Below are 16,404 nucleotides of genomic sequence, written 5' to 3'. Positions count from 1 at the left end.
AAGAGGGGCAGGTTTGAAAAGAGAAGACAACAAATTTGGCATTAGAAATGTTGGGTTTTACTTCTTTTTAAATTTTTTAAACCACTGTATTGAGAAATATGCACATACAAAAAGCTGTGCATATTTAATGTATACAACTTGATGGGTTAGAAATAAGTATACAACCAGAAACATCGGGTTTTAAATACTAGATCTGTGGAGAGATGATCACCAGGTAGTTGGAAATTCAAGTTTAAATATTAGGAAAGAATCACAATTAGAGAACAGATTTAGAGATATTTGCATGAGAAGTCCACTATTTCCCATGACAGACCTTCCCCCCACACATCCCTTCAAGCATCCTCAAGCCTTCAAGTTAAACACTGAGTACCTCCTACATAACAGGTGTTGTGGTACTAGGACAGGTCCTGAAGCTACAAAAATGAATAAAACGTAGTTTCTTATCTCTAGGAGTTTACATTCGAAGACCTCCAAAAGGTTTTTTTTTTTTTTGGTCAGAATCTCATAATACGTTCAAGTATATCTGCTATTGTTTACAATGCTTTGCTTTCTACTTCTCTAAACTTTACTTACAAAATGGGATTTGTTTTGTTCTCTAACTAACATCAAGAGGAAACAGCAATTTCTGACTAAAGAGTGAGTAGTGAGAAGGGTTACCCTAGATGATACCACACTTCTCCAACCTCAGTCTTACCCCCAGGTACAAAAGTATTCCCTTTTCCTGAAATGAATTTGCTACGGGTATTGTTAAGAAAATCAACAGTTCTCAATTTAGTCCTCAATGTTTTGGGTTTGCAATGTGCCAATAGCCCTATGCAAACTTGAAGGAATGGACCTTTCTACAGTTCTAGCACACTCCCTGCTTTCTGGATTCTGGAAACTTCCTTCTGCCATAACCCTTCTGTGAAGGAATGAGTTGATTCGGCAGGTCTGGGTTGTTCAAGCCCTGAACATTCCCAAGAAAGGCATGTTTTCAGGATGGGCCCTTGGCCGGCTTCTTGGAATGTTCTGTCAGATAAGAGTGTTTTGCATGCCTGAGGCCTTGGGCCACAGCGTACTAGTTTGTCCAGAGGGTTTCCCCTAACATTGTGGTTTATGGGGAACATCTGCTTTTTCTCTAAGGGGCTAGAGCTTGAATGACCGAGGTCAGTCAAGCGGGTGCTGTACGCCCACAGGACTGACCCCCAGTGAAAAGCCTGGACACTCCAGCTTGAGAAAGCTTCCCTGCTTGGAAACGCTCTGCACGCTGTCACACGTGGCTGCTGCGTAACTGCGTCTCGCACGGCTCCACTGGGAGAGCACACTGGGCGGCTTGTGCCTGGTGTCCCCAGACTTGCTCCACGTGCCTCTGCTGATTTTACCCTGTACCCTTTCACTGTAATACACTCCAAGTGTAAGTACAACAGCTTCCGAGTCCCGTGAGTCCTTCTAGTGAATCTCTGAGGCTAAGGGTGGTCATGGGGACCCCGATACATCTTCCTTCAAAGTCTGGGATTTCTCTCATTTTCAGGAATTGTCTGAAATTTACTCCTCTCTATTTACTTTTTCCAACACTTGGCAGACTTTAAAGCACCTGGTCAACCCCCACACATCAGCTAATTGCAAAGTCTGACCTGGTCAATCATGACCAAGAGGCCACTGACACCATTTCAAGCAGAGGACTACATCTGACCTCTATATTTCGCCAGTCCATGTCACCCAAGCCAGCAATGGACATGGGCATGCCAGTCTTGGCTACCACTTAAATGGCTGAGAAAGTGACAAGGGCACCTCACCATTTTATATCCTACCACAACAAAGCTGCCAGTAGGGTGGGGCATGACAGCTCCCAGCAATTTTCTGCTGCCAATCCTCAGCATCATCTCCCTCTCAGAAACCATACACAACTCTGCACAGACGTAATCTACCACATGGCTGCAGGAGACGAGCCTTTGTCCTTACCCTAGAGCAAGTCTCTTAGCTGCGATGTGGCTCCACCAGGGAGGCATGCCACAGACAATTTAATAACAATATCAGAAAATGATTTCAACGTTAAAAAATACACGTAAAGCAAATTCTCTATAAAAGTCACTCTCACTCACTCTGATGTGCTTTCTTGAGTGAGAGAGAAAGAGCTGCAAGCATATTGGATGTCAAAAAATAAAAATAACCCACAGCCTTCCTTATAAGTAACAAGCATAAAAATTGTTTATATTGTTGATTTTGCTAGCCATGTGCTTTGATGTTCTCCGGTTCCTGCCCCCACACCTCAAATCTGTGACCTATTACTTTATTTTCTAAGAAAAGGATTTGAGATTTCATTGCCCTAGAGAAGTGGGTCACACATGTGAAATGCTATGTAAATGATAAACACTAGTCTTAAAATGGCTCCGAGTCACAGCACTGGGTAATATGAAGTTAAATGTATTCCCTATTTTATCATTTCTTCAATGATAAACTGCATGTCTCAAATCTGTACAGAATGTACACTTGTACTGCACTGACCCCAGTGGTAACTAAGATAAAGGCTAAATCCCCACCTTGTGTAGGAGCTAACAGGCCCGTGAAAAATTTCTATCACATATTAACATAGGGATTTTATGTTCTTGAGAAAATCTTAACATTTATTTACAAGTCTCCCAAATAGCTTCCCATCTATAAACCACAAGGAGTACTTAACATGTTTTGTTGAAGACCAGCAAAAGACTCAGAAATAGCGTGATAGAATGTAATGGAGCTGGTTGGCTCTCCTTTCTCTCATTAAAACAAACATTTATTTCTGTGTGTGTGTGTGTTTGTATATGTATGTTTTTTAAAATAAAAGGAGCATTTCAATTTTGTAGACATGTCTTCTATAAGTTCTGATGCTGTTCTTATTAAATAAATGTTAACTGCTTGGAATCCCAAGCACAGACTCAAGTTCATTCCCTTTCTCCTCAGGCAGTTTCCATAATCCACAGCATTTTCATTTTAACAGTCCTCATTACTGGTATCATTTAATACTTGAGAGTTTGTTCAAGTCTACATCAATCTTGCTGATCCTGCAAACACTTATGTTGTTGACACAACACAATCTGAATCCATAGCTACTAAATGTAAAAAACTGAGAACTATTCCTTCACCCGACACATCACCAAGTACTAAGAACAACTCTGTCAGTCACTTGTCCCGTCACGGAGACACAGCGCTGGAGAGACGTCAAGCACAGGGCCTTTCACCAGACCCCATTCCCTTCAATATGGTGCCGTCTCATCTATCTCCCTGCCTCCCATAGGTACTGCATCTTCTCAAAGACATTTGACACCTTAAGCTTACCCACTTTGAAGAGGAAAATGTTTACCTGGAAAACATCTTGTTAGACATATCTGGCTCATACTCCCTCACTAAAAAAGAGCCCTTTACCACAAGTAAATCTCAACTAACCAGAGACGGAGAATCTTCGCCCTCGGAAAAAGCAATAAAAACCCCTTCAGAATAAAATTTCTTCTTCAATTAAGCTTTAAATGTCTTTGAATGAGTCTAAATCAAGAAATAAAATCTCTCTTTACCTGATTGGAAAACCTCACGCTCACGTTACGTTGATTCTGTAGTGGGATATAGCACTGAACAGGATCAATGTCTTTAGGACTGATTAATTCATCAGCTGAAAAAAAAGAAGGGAAATGACATTATCAAAAACGCATCTGTACAACACCATAAACCAACCAGACCTAATATATATCTATAGAACATTCCATTCAATAAGAGCAGAATATATATCCTTCTCAATGCAAATGGAACGTCTTCCATATGCTAGGTCATAGAACAAGTTTCAATAAATTTAAAAGGACTAAAATCATACAAAGTATGTTCTCTGACCACAATAGAATGAAATTAGAAATCAATAACAGGAAGAAGTTTTAGAAATTCACAAATACGTAGAAATTAAACAATGTAATCCTAAATAACCAATGGGTCAAAGAAGAACCAAAAGGGAAATTAGAAAATACTTTCTAATGTACTTTCTGATGAGATGATTAAAATAATGAAGACATAACATAACTTATGGGATATAGGTAAAGCAATGCTCAGAGGGAAATTTGTATCTGTAAATGCTTATATTAAAACAGAAGAAAAGCCTCAAACCAATAACCTATTCTTCCACGTTAAGAAAGCAGATGAAAAAGAGCAAACTAAGTCAAAATCAAGCAGAAGCAAGGAAATAATAAAGATTAGAGTGCAAATTAATGAAATAGAGTATAGAAAAACAATAAAGAATATAAATTAAACCAAAAGAAGATTCTTGAAAAGCTCAAAAGTTGACAAACCCTTAGCTAGACTGACCAAGAAAAAAGAAAGAAGACAAATTACTAAATCAGGAATGAAAGAAGGAACATTACTACCACCTTTAAGGATTATAAGAGAATACTATGAACAGATGTACACCCAGAATTTAGATAACCCAGACGATATAGACAAATTCCTAGAAATACACATATTACCAAAACTGACTCAAGAAAAAACAGAAAATCTGAACAGATTTGTAACAAGTGACTGAAACTTCCCACCAAAAAAAAGCTCAGAACATATGGCTTCACTGCTGAAGTCTACCAAACAGTTAAAGAAGAACTAAAAGCAACCTTTCACCAACTTTTCCAAAAAATAGTAGGGAGAACACTTTCCAACTCATTCTAAGAGGCTGGTATTACCCAAATACCAAAACCAAAGACACCACAAGAAAAGAAAATTACAAACCCAAATCTCTTCTGAATATAGACACAAAAATCCTCAATGAAAATACTAGCAAACCAAAGCCAGTAACATTTTAGGATTACACACCATGACCAAGTGAGATTTATCCCACAAATGCAAGGATAGCTTAACATCCCAAATCAATACTTGCAATACACCATTTCAATAGAATAAAGGACAAAAAAACTACATGATCATCTCAGTAGACACAGAAAACACATTTGACAAAATTCAACATCCTTTCTTAATAAAAAGCATTCAACAAACTAGGGATAGAAGGGAACTTCCTCAACCTGATAAAGGGCATCTATGAAAAACTGATGGCTAATATCATACTCATGATCAAAGAGTGAATGTCCCAAAGATTAGGAACAAGACAATGATGTTCGCTCTTGTCACTTCTATTCAACATTGTAATGGAGGTTCTAGCCAGAGAAATTAGGCAAGAAAAAGTAATAAAAGGCATCCAGATTGAAAAGAAGAAGTTACAGTAATTAAGACAATGTGGTACTGGCATGAAGATAAGACACACAGATCAACAGAATAGAATCGAGAGTCTAGAAATAAACCCTTACATTTACAGTCAATTGATTTTTGACAAGGGTGCCAAAACAATTCAAGAGGGAAAAGAATAAGTTTTTTTCCCCCACAAATTGTGCTGGGACAACTGGACATCCAAATGCAAAAGAATGAAGTTGGACCTTCATTCCTCACACCATCTACAAAAATAAACGGAAAATAGATCAAAAAGTTCAACCTAAGAGCTAAAATTATAAAACTGTTAGAAGAAAATATGCATAAATCTTTGTGACTTTGAATTAGACAAAACTACGACATCAAACCATAAATGACAGAAAAAATGAGATAAATTGGATTTTGTCCAAATTATAACCTTTTGTGCCTCAAAGGACACCATCAAGAAAGCAGAGTGTTAGCCCACAGAATGGAAGAGAGTATTCGCAAATCATATATCTTGTAAGGAACTTGTACCTTGAATATGTAAAGAACTCTTAAAACTCAATAATAAAAATACAACCTAATTTAAAAATGGCCACAGTACCTGAATAGACATATCTGAATAGACATTTCTCCAAAGATTTACAAATTACCAATAAGCACATGAAAAGATGCTCAACATTAGTCATTTGCGAAATGCTTATCAAAACCACAATGAAATACCACTTCACATCCATTAGGATGGCTATAATCAAAACAGACAAGAAGAAGGGTTGGAGAGAATGTAGAGAAATTGGAACCCTCATACGTTGCTGGTTGGAATGCAAAATCGTTTAGCCACTTTGGAAAACAGTCTGGAATTGCTCAAAATGTTAAACACAGAGTTACAATATGACTCACCCCTAGGTATAGACCATACATTTCACCTATTTAAAGTTTACAATTCAGTGGTTTTCCACCCCTAGGTATATCCAAGAAAGCTAAAAACATGTCATTTTATGAAGGAAACAATGTCAAACAATAATTTGTACATGAAAGTTCATAGCAGTATTACTCATAACAGCAAAAACGTGGAAACAACCCAAATGTCTATCTCCTGAGGAATGGATAAACAAATCAGATGTGGTATATACATACAATGGAATGTTATTCCACCACAAAAAGTAATGAGGTGTTGATTGATACATGGATGAACCTTGCAAACAGTGAAAAAAGTGAAAATAGACAGTCACAAAAGGCCCCACATTATGAGTCAAGGTACATGAAATGTCCAGAAAAGGAAAATCTATAGAAAATAGAAAGTAGATTAATGACTGTCTAGTGCTGGGGTGGGGAGTCAGCCTTGGTGGTCTAGTGGTTAAGATCAGGTGCTCTTCCACGGTCGCCCAGGTTCGTTTCCTGATCAGGAACCACACGACCCATGTCACAGTTGTGACACTGTGGCGGCTGGGTGTTGCTGTGATGCTGAAAGTTATGCCATTGGTATTTCAAATATCAGCAGGGTTGCCCACGGTGAAGAGGTTTCAGCAGAGCTTCCAGGCTAAGACAGACTAGGAAGGAGAACCCGGCCACCCACTTCCAAAAAATCTGGCCACGAAAACACCATGAATAGCAGCAGAACATTGTCTGATATAGCCAGGATGCTGGGGGGAACGGGGGAAGGGTGAAGTGATTGGGGGGAAGTGGGGGGTGACTGCTAAAGGGTATGAGGTTTTTTGGGGGATGATGAAAATTAAATTAATTAACTGTTTGTAGTGACAGTTGCACAATTCTCTGTGAATATACTAAAAACCACTGAATTGTAAACTTTAAATAAGTGAAATGTATGGTGTGTAAATTATACCTCAATAAAGCTGTTCTAAAAATAATGCATTTGCATTCTCAAGGAAGGAAATCATTTCACTAAGGGGAGTCAAAGTGTCTGCTGATGCTAAATTCTACAATAGTCTTCTGAGATGGGGCGTTTTTTCTGGGGCACTGACCAGCATGACGGTAATGTCTCCAACCGCTGCTATACTGTAAACACGGAAGCTCTTTTCATGTGGTAGTCCCTTGTGGCAACTTTTGATAAAATCCAAGGATACAACAAGGAACGCCACTTAGATTTTTGGGAGGGGAGGTTGAGAAGAAGGTACTAAGTCAGTGGTTCTTTGCTGTCTTCTGCTCTAACACACCTGAGAGGCCCACCAGCACCTGAGACTCACTGAGGCAGGGATTCTCCCTGGGCCTGGAAGAAACTAAGCTGGGGAGGAGAGAGTCGGTGGTGGGAAACCACAACTCAAATATAATTCTGCATAATCTCGTCAGAGGACAAGTTGGCAGTATTACCCAAATTTACAGCAAGCATACTCTGACCCAGCATTTGCACATCTATCAAGTTATCTTGTTATGCTCAGACATGTGAAACATCATTAAATAATAACATCGAAAAAGGAATGCAACTATTCTAAAGTGAGTCAGCACACTTTTTTATTTTTACCGCACTTAAGTTATGAAAATGTGCTCATTTCACTCTTGATCTTCAATTCTATATTGATCACATAAAAACGACACCATGCTGAGTTTTGTATAAATTCACCCACGTATAATATTTACTAAAAAAAAGAAAAAAATTACACCTCATTTTCCATAGCTTTTTAGGTACTGCTTTTAGACAGTGAATAATTCTAAAAAACAGAACAGGGAGTTAACCACAAAAATGCTTATAAATTTCTTTGCAGTTTTGGGAATGTTTCTCATTATATTTCTATTTGAGGGTAACCTCAGGGCACATGTGCAATGTTATCCAACAGGCAAAATCACCAAAGGTGTTTATAGTAACACTTGGAAGATGTTTTTAATAATAATAAAAGTGATATTAAAAATAGAATAACAAAAAAAGGAGGAGCAGCCACAGAAGCCACTGCTGCCTCTGCAACAGCAGCCCTAGCAACACTCACACAGAACTGACTACATCCCTGGCAGTATGTCACATGTATTAATTCATTAATCGTCACAACAACTTTATCATTTTACAGATGATGAAATGGAGGTACTGAGTGGTTAAGCAACTTCCACACGGCTGGTAAATGACAGAGCTTAGATTCCAACACAGGCAGTCTCTCTCTGGAGTCGGGGTTCTAAACCACATACAATTCTGTCCTTTGAGAACACTGACATTCTATACAATACAGACGGAAGAGACACCAGGAGGAAGAAACAATAAACAAACAATTTAGACCTTGATATGTTATACTTTCCTACCCAAATCAGGGAGCATATTACAGAACATTCTTCTCTCTGAAAAAAAATATACTTTTGCAAAATTTAAAACAAACCAATACAGGCTTAATTATGGCAAATATCAACATATAATTCCAATTTATTATCATTTTAGCTCATGATGCAAGGTTGACCATGATAGTCTAAATAGCAGCAAATTATTTCCCTATTTCATTTGTCTGATCATTGAGATGTGGAAAAATTTCCACTACCAACAAGCATTTTACATAATTGATGTTTCACTGTCATTCTATAGAAATGAAATTCTATCTTTATTATTTTGTTATTTATAAATGATGACAGATAAATTAAGAAATCTTTATATCTTTGGAAAGCATAAATGCTAATGTATCAAAATTGATATGAATCAAATAGTTAACCAAGTCTTTTGAAAGTTTATTTCTTTGTACTTCCTTCTTATTTCTCTCTTTGTACTGCACCTGCGTATCTAGCTTGATGTTCCCCCACTTATACCACGTGCTTGTCTATGTCTCCACGGGCTGTATGCTTCTCACTCATAGCTGTACCCCACTACCTAGCACAGCATCTGGCATACAGTAGGTACTCAAGAGACTTATTAACCAAAATAATAAATTGGTGAGTTAACAAATTTGGAAACATTAATTGCCATAATCATTACTTTAATTTCCATAGAGGTAAAAGTGACAGGTATTTTAAAAGGTCAAGTTAACAGACATACATTTTTTTCACTGCACTGATTTTTATCACTCAGGAGGCAAAAACGGAGCTCCTCATTGTGCGAATTCCGTGACACCAGCTTTCTGGCGAAGTGTGAGAAGCCTGAAAGAACTTACACCCAACCAACTACAGAATTGTTAAAGGGAAAATGAGACAACAGGAGAAAAGAGCAATTGGCTTCCTACATTTCACAATACAGTACCAAAGCTCACAGAAAATCAAGCATTTCTGTAAATAGGAATAGCTGTCTTTAAATCCTTAGAAGACAGATTAGGTTCATTAATATTTGCACTTTTTTATGCATAGAAAGGCTTATAAAACATACCCTGGGTTTACCTCTAACAATAATTATTGAGGGTAAAAAGAAAATATTAAGGAGAATTTTTGTTTCTTTAATGAAATGACAATTTAAAGGAAATTTAACAGAGTAATTTTTTATCATGACACCAAAATTACATAGGACACACTAAAACAGGCTCAGCAGCTAATTTATGGGGTAAAATTCTGTGCTGCAAAACCTGGTTGATTCTCAGGGGCAGGGACACATATTAGTAACACATGTATTAAGAAATGAGCTATGAAGAAAAAGAAAATGTAGATCTTCAACCAAATACATTATACCAAAAAATTTCAAATGTATAATATATGTTTTTAACTCAATTGATTAACAGTGATGAACTTTCAAAGATTAAATGTTAAATTCTATGGCAAAAAGTTAAATAGAAAAACAATGAAACACCTGAATATATAAAGACTTTAAATTTCATTCATCAAAAAACAGAACAAGCAAAGTTTAGAGGCAAACTAGGAAAACGTCAGAGAGGTTTAGTATACCTAACATATGAAACATTTATGTAGACTGATAAGAAAAATCGTAAAACCAAGGTTAAATGCGCAAAGCAGATATCCAGACAATTCACAGAGGATACAGAAATGACTAAGAAATATGTTTTTAACAATCAGCATGTAAATGAAAACAGAATACAAATTAATTCTTATTAGGTTACCAAAGTTTTTATTTTTAATAAGCATATTTACTGCCACAAAGGTTACAGGTGACGCAAGCACCTCGAAGACTCCTGAATAAATCAATCAAGTCTCTGTCAGTCCCGGGCTGGGTGACCTCGGGTGAGGTGCTGAGCTCTTCGGAGTTTCAGTTATGACACAGAGTACCCATCTCATAGAGGAGTTAGGAGGATTACTTAGGACATTATTTGTAAAGGGTAGAGTACAGAATCTGACACATTTTAAGGCAGGTATTATTATTAGCATTTCTGGGAAATAGTTTGACAATATGTATGCAGTCTTCTCGAACTCCAGGCATCACTGCTTTCATATTCAATGTCACTAAGATATTTGAGGGTGGGATCATAAATTTTTTATACAAGTTTTCTAGACCTAGTAGCAATTCAACTAAAAATTTCAGTTTCAAGAAAGCTAGTCATTTATACAATAAGCTAAAAGAAGAAAATCTTCCTACGTGAAGCTTTTCAAGTAATACTGTATTACATGTGCTCTCAAGATGTTTATAATGCCCACTGCACAGAAATTCCATTATAGGTCACTATCAATCACAAGGATACCATGAAAAGGATAACAAAAGTGCTCAGAAATTGATGTCTTTCTGCTTGAAGTTTCCTGAAATGTAACAGATGGGAAATCTTTCAGCAACCACAATTTATAAATATATCTGTACTCTTATCTATTCATTTTACCTTTACTGATCAGTAACAAAACACGTGCTATACTGAGCAATAAAATTAAGTCAACTGCATTTGAAGTCAACGGACCAATGAAAATCAAGACCTCAGTTTCGTATGACCTCATGCACACTAGGGGTGTGATCACTGATTTACTTTAACTTTTAAAAGCATTAAATTTCCAGGCTTAATAAGTGGCTTTTATATTTGAGGTCAATTGGGCAAGAAATATCATGAATGAAATCAAATGCAAATGGACTTATCTTAGTTACAAACACTGGAATTAGGAAGCAGTATATCAGAATAACTAGGCTGCCCTCAGAGGACAGAAATATTTCCTAGATTGTCACATTCCTTTCTTGCTGTAGAGCTACTGGATATCACAGTGACTAGCACAGAGCAGGCCTCTACAAATAGGAGCTGAATCATCAAGCAGATGAATGGTTATGGAGCAACTAGGCAAGCATTCTCTTCCTGTGATGTTTTGTGGCAATGAGAGTACTAGCAAGGAGGGCCCAGGAGCATCCTGCGTTGCCTGGTTAACAAGAACTATGCAACATATTTTCACAAAACTATATCCTAAATAGTGGCTGAGAGAGGGAGGGAGGGTAGAAGGGCAGGAAGTAGAAGAACCATTTAAGTATGTAGTTGTCCCACAGTCAATGCTTTATATATATTTCCTCATCAGTTAATCTTTCTGACATAAAAATAAAGAAACTGATGATCACAGAAGGTAAGAAAATTCTTCAAGTCATATAAATAGTAAGTAGTAGAACTTATATTCAAACCGTGAACTGCCTAGTTCCTAAGTTTAGGACCCCAAAACTCTTGATCTTTCCACTACAGTCAAAGAAAAACATGAAGAAAAGGAAAAAAAGAAGAGAAACTAGGGGAGAAGGAAGTGGAGGAAAAAGACGATAATGTCAGAGAAATAATCTATATCACATGGCTACAAGTTTGCTAGGTATTAATACTCATTTAAAATATAGTCTAGTGGAAAATAAATTGAGTTTGAAACAATGACTTACCAAAGAACTTTAGGTACCCAAGAAATTAAGTTGGGAACTTTATATGTACATAACACTTTGGATATTTTAAAGTACTTTTATATCCATTTTATCACTTTAAAAGTCTCTGAATAAAACTCCCAGGAAATTAAATAACATTCATGCCAAAAAGACAAAAAGTCTTCACAAAACTCAAGAAAAATTTCATTCACCTGAATATTTTGGGAGTTTGTGTATATTGGAGAGAAAGGTGTACTTATTAAAATTACTCAATAATTCAAGTTTAATCAAAGAACATGACTGACTTTAACTCCTGATGTTTACTAATAATGTTTTCAAAGTATCCATTCTAAAAAAATCCTTCTATTCGCCTGTCTTAAGTTATACAGTATATAAAGCTCTAATCTTTAACGATTTGGGATCTTACAGTAGGACCTACATGAAGGTCATCACTGTCAATGTCCTACGTACAGAGAAAGGAAAGTCAGTTGCATGTATATTGAAAAGACAAGATAAAATCTAGAAGTCAGATATTTTTTAAAGCTAAACAACTGATATGTTAGTTTCTCTTTTTAGAAAATACTAAGAAAACATATTAAAGTTAAGTAATGGCTTTGGGAAAGTTTTAGAGTAAAGTTATCATTAACCTTATGTTATCTTATATTTCCCTACTTTTCTTAACCTCAAAAAAGAAATGCAATCCAAAGAACTTTTATGTGATAAATACTTTTACAGTTATTTTTGCAAAGAACTCAAAAAGTACACTGCTTTCTACAGACTGATCATCTCTTACATGGATAGTTTCTAAACTTCCAAATTTAAATAACAATTGTAGGTATAACAAATGATCACTTTATTCTAAGACAAGACAAATGTATCTTAAAATATGTCTCTGGTTTAAAATAAACATGTTTACAATTTATTTACCCATTTTATAGCAAACACTGATGTTCTAAAAGTCTAAATTTTCTAAAGAAAAAAAGAAATACTGTAATAATTAACTATTTTCTAAGAACACAGTGGGTAGGTCAAGCCTTTGGCCAGGAAACACCATATTGAGTCTTTTTGCTCTAACAGTGGAATACAAGTCACATAGTTTTGTTGTATAATTATTCACTAAGGCATACACAGAACAAAATATTCTTAGTGGATTTCACTGGATACAAACTGGCCTGAATTAGTAAAAGTCATATATTCCAGAATATTTTTAAAGATTTACTGTTCTATTATTTTTACATAACTCCAATCAATTAACTGTCCATAAAATGTTGCCAAGCAGATATCCAACTGAGGCTTCTTTAATGAATAAATAAGCCTTTGTTGGTAAATGTGGCGTCTAGAATGCTGATTAACGTCCACAGAAGTGTGTTGGTTCTTGGAGCAAGTATACAATAGCTAAGAGTGAGTTGTCAACCAGAAGACACACAGCTAGGTAAGAGTGCTAAAGAATATGCAGCATCTCTTTCTCAGGGAAGACAAGCATGTTGTTTCCTGGTTTGCAACACACCTTCTGCATGTTCTCTACCGCCTTTGTAGAAGCTCAGCAGGGAAGAAGAGAAACTGACTCTTTCTTTGAAGGCTCTTTCTTCTTTTTGATCGTGAAACAGATCAAGGCATGACCTACACTATTTCTGTTCACTCTGGTCTTAAGATAAGAAAATGGTATCTACACTCAAAATCTGTCTACACTGAATACATTAATTTTGGAGTAAAGAAGGTCCAATGCTTTTTTACTGATTGATATTGTTTTCAATTTTTTTCTTTTTTTTTAAAGCTCAATTTGCTTATGTAGAGTATAGTCAATTCTGCATTCCCAATTCACTAGGCTTCTCAATTTTATCCACAGGCTTTGCTCAAATAGCACTTTTTCTCACTGTATCAACCTCAGGCTGAATATACAGCAAGAAGCAGAATGAAGAAGGTTTAGATCTCAAATCCCATATCCCAGGCACCAGTTTTCAGCCTCTGAATCACAGGAAAACTTCGTTATGCTCGTTTGTAATTTCCAAGTATAGTACTTAGGATTCTGATGTTAAAATTATTGTCCTTAGGTAGGTTAGCTACTCCTCTACTATAATATGTTTTATTTAGCTGTGAGTATCAACAAGGCTTCTTCATATTCATGTTAGTGAGAAGGAAATAACATTCTACCCAGAGATAACCTTACCAACTAGGCTTGATTCTAAGAACACTACTTCATCTATATATATTTGTCTGTTGGAAAATCTAAATGCAAAACCTGTATAAATAATATCAACTCCTTATTAAAAAGCTGTCCTTTTAAAGGAAGAAAATTTTTCTACAGGTTTTAAAATTATGATTAAGTTTATATGGAGACCCAGAAAATACAGTTAGGAAAAGAACAAACTGGAAACAGCATTAAGTTAATTTTCTCTTCTTTGGTTAGCTTCTATTTGCCCTTATATATCATCTGTGTAAAGCTTGAATTGGAAATCTGGACTTTGAAACATTCTTCCCTAATGGAATGGAAAAAAAAGAAACCAAAGACAATAACTCCTACAGCACAAATTTAGCATTTATGCAGTAGTACTGGGGACAACAAAGACAACAACAGTATTTCACATAGCAAGCAGTTCTTTTAGTGCAGGTACAGTATTCACAATCAGCCTGTTTCATAATCTTTTTGCCATAAAGGAATTCTGCCTCTAATAAGATAGGCTTTTTGATGGAAATGCTAATAATATTTTAAATTTTAGCAAGGAATCGCACAGGAAGAGGCATAATAGTTCTTTGTGTTCGTTAAATTAGCCTTCATTTCAATGTGTCCAAAGAGTACTTTTATTCAGCTGAAGTTTTAGGAAAAGCTAAAGAATATTTCTTCGAAGAATTATGAATAATGTTCCCGTTAAGCCTCTAGCAAACTGAGTAAATTGCTAATGTGTATTTACCGGAAAGAAGAAAACTCTGGGATAACCAATTCCTTTTGGCAAGTGGTTTACTAAAGCTATGACCAAACATGATTGCTATATTAAATCAGAATTTTATTACCTTATATAAAAGTAACTCAAAGTTCCCATAGGCTTCTGTTAGAAACCTATCCACTAAGCTGAATGCAGCCCTCTAAATGATAATGGTACCCACACTATCTGACTTTCTTCCCAGAAACCGTCCATCATCATTCAGTGAAACAAACATATTAATATACCTTTACATACTAAGTAAATCCCCCAAAACCTCTTAGCAGCATGAAACGCCAGGCAAACACAAGAAAAATGTCTGCAAAGACCTACTTCTTCTTTTTTTTTTTTTTGGTGAGGAAGATTAGCCCTGAGCTAACATCTGTTGCCAATCCTCCTCGTTTTGCTGAGGAAGATTGGCCCTGGGCTAACATCCGTGCCCATCTTCCTCTACTTTATATGTGGGATGCCTGTCACAGCATGGCTTGATGAGCAGTGAGTAGGTCCACACCTGGGATCCAAACCTGCAAACCCCAGGCCACCGAAGAGGAGTGTGTGAACTTAACCACTAATACACTGGGCCAGCCCCTGACATACTTATTTCTAACGACTTGATAACAAGAGATAAAATTGTTCCCAACCTTCTCCACTTACCCAGGAGTTTTGCAATGATATAAAGGCCTTGTCCCCAAAGAAACAGTTTTCCATCACGGCCACAGTTGCTAGGAAATCGCTTCTGACTACCAGGGTTTCTTTTTTCAGATTCTACAAAATCAGCTGGCACATAGTAGTGCTTTGGTACAACAGGATCACCTATGGAGTTTAAAAATAAATATTTAAAATATAACAAATCAGTGTCCTTCCTAAATTTTCTCTTCAAGAAATTGCAATAACTAGAAGGGAGAGAGAAAGGTTGTAGAGGAGGTGACAGATTTGATAGACTACAGAAAATTGGATATTTTGGCTCCTTTCAGAAATTGCAAGTGCACAATGCGGAAAAAGCTTCTTGACTTTAAAACACTAATTTGACAGCATATGTTATGCTTTAGCCAACAATGTTAACATATCTCCTTTAACAACATTTAATTTTAACACCTTTAAATGAATCAACAAATATACAGTACGCAAATATTTAGAGCCATTGAAGAAGCTATTTTTAATAGCATTAGTCTATGGAAGTTTTACAAATGAGATACTGTATAATCTTAAATGAAGAATTATAACCCTGAGCCATTGCTTAGAGGGAAGAAATCCTCATTTTAATCATTAAACCCATTATCTACCATTCAATATCACTGAAGAGAAAAAAATCCATCTTACCCTGTGAGCAAACTGTTTAAAAATATTCCTTGGTAGAAACTAAAAATTCTTATTTAAAGACTAGAATCTCCGTGGATGATGTAAAGGGGGAAAAAAACCCAATTCCAGTAGAGTGCTACAGAAGACTTTTTGCAATATCAGCCCATAGTAAACTTAATTTCCCTAATTTCCCTAAAATTTGCTTCCTTCTTCATGCATCAATCAATCACGATATTTGTGTCTAAAACTAGTAAAAAGGTCTATGATTCACAGGGAGTAGTTTGAACACCACTCTCTGAATATGATGAAGCCTAAAGTGTGGTACACTAAACCACCATCTCAAGGCATCAATGA

The sequence above is a fragment of the Diceros bicornis genome (genome assembly GCF_020826845.1).
Source record: "Diceros bicornis minor isolate mBicDic1 chromosome 35 unlocalized genomic scaffold, mDicBic1.mat.cur SUPER_35_unloc_1, whole genome shotgun sequence".
Taxonomy (NCBI): domain Eukaryota; kingdom Metazoa; phylum Chordata; class Mammalia; order Perissodactyla; family Rhinocerotidae; genus Diceros; species Diceros bicornis.
This window is presented reverse-complemented; position numbering follows the sequence as displayed.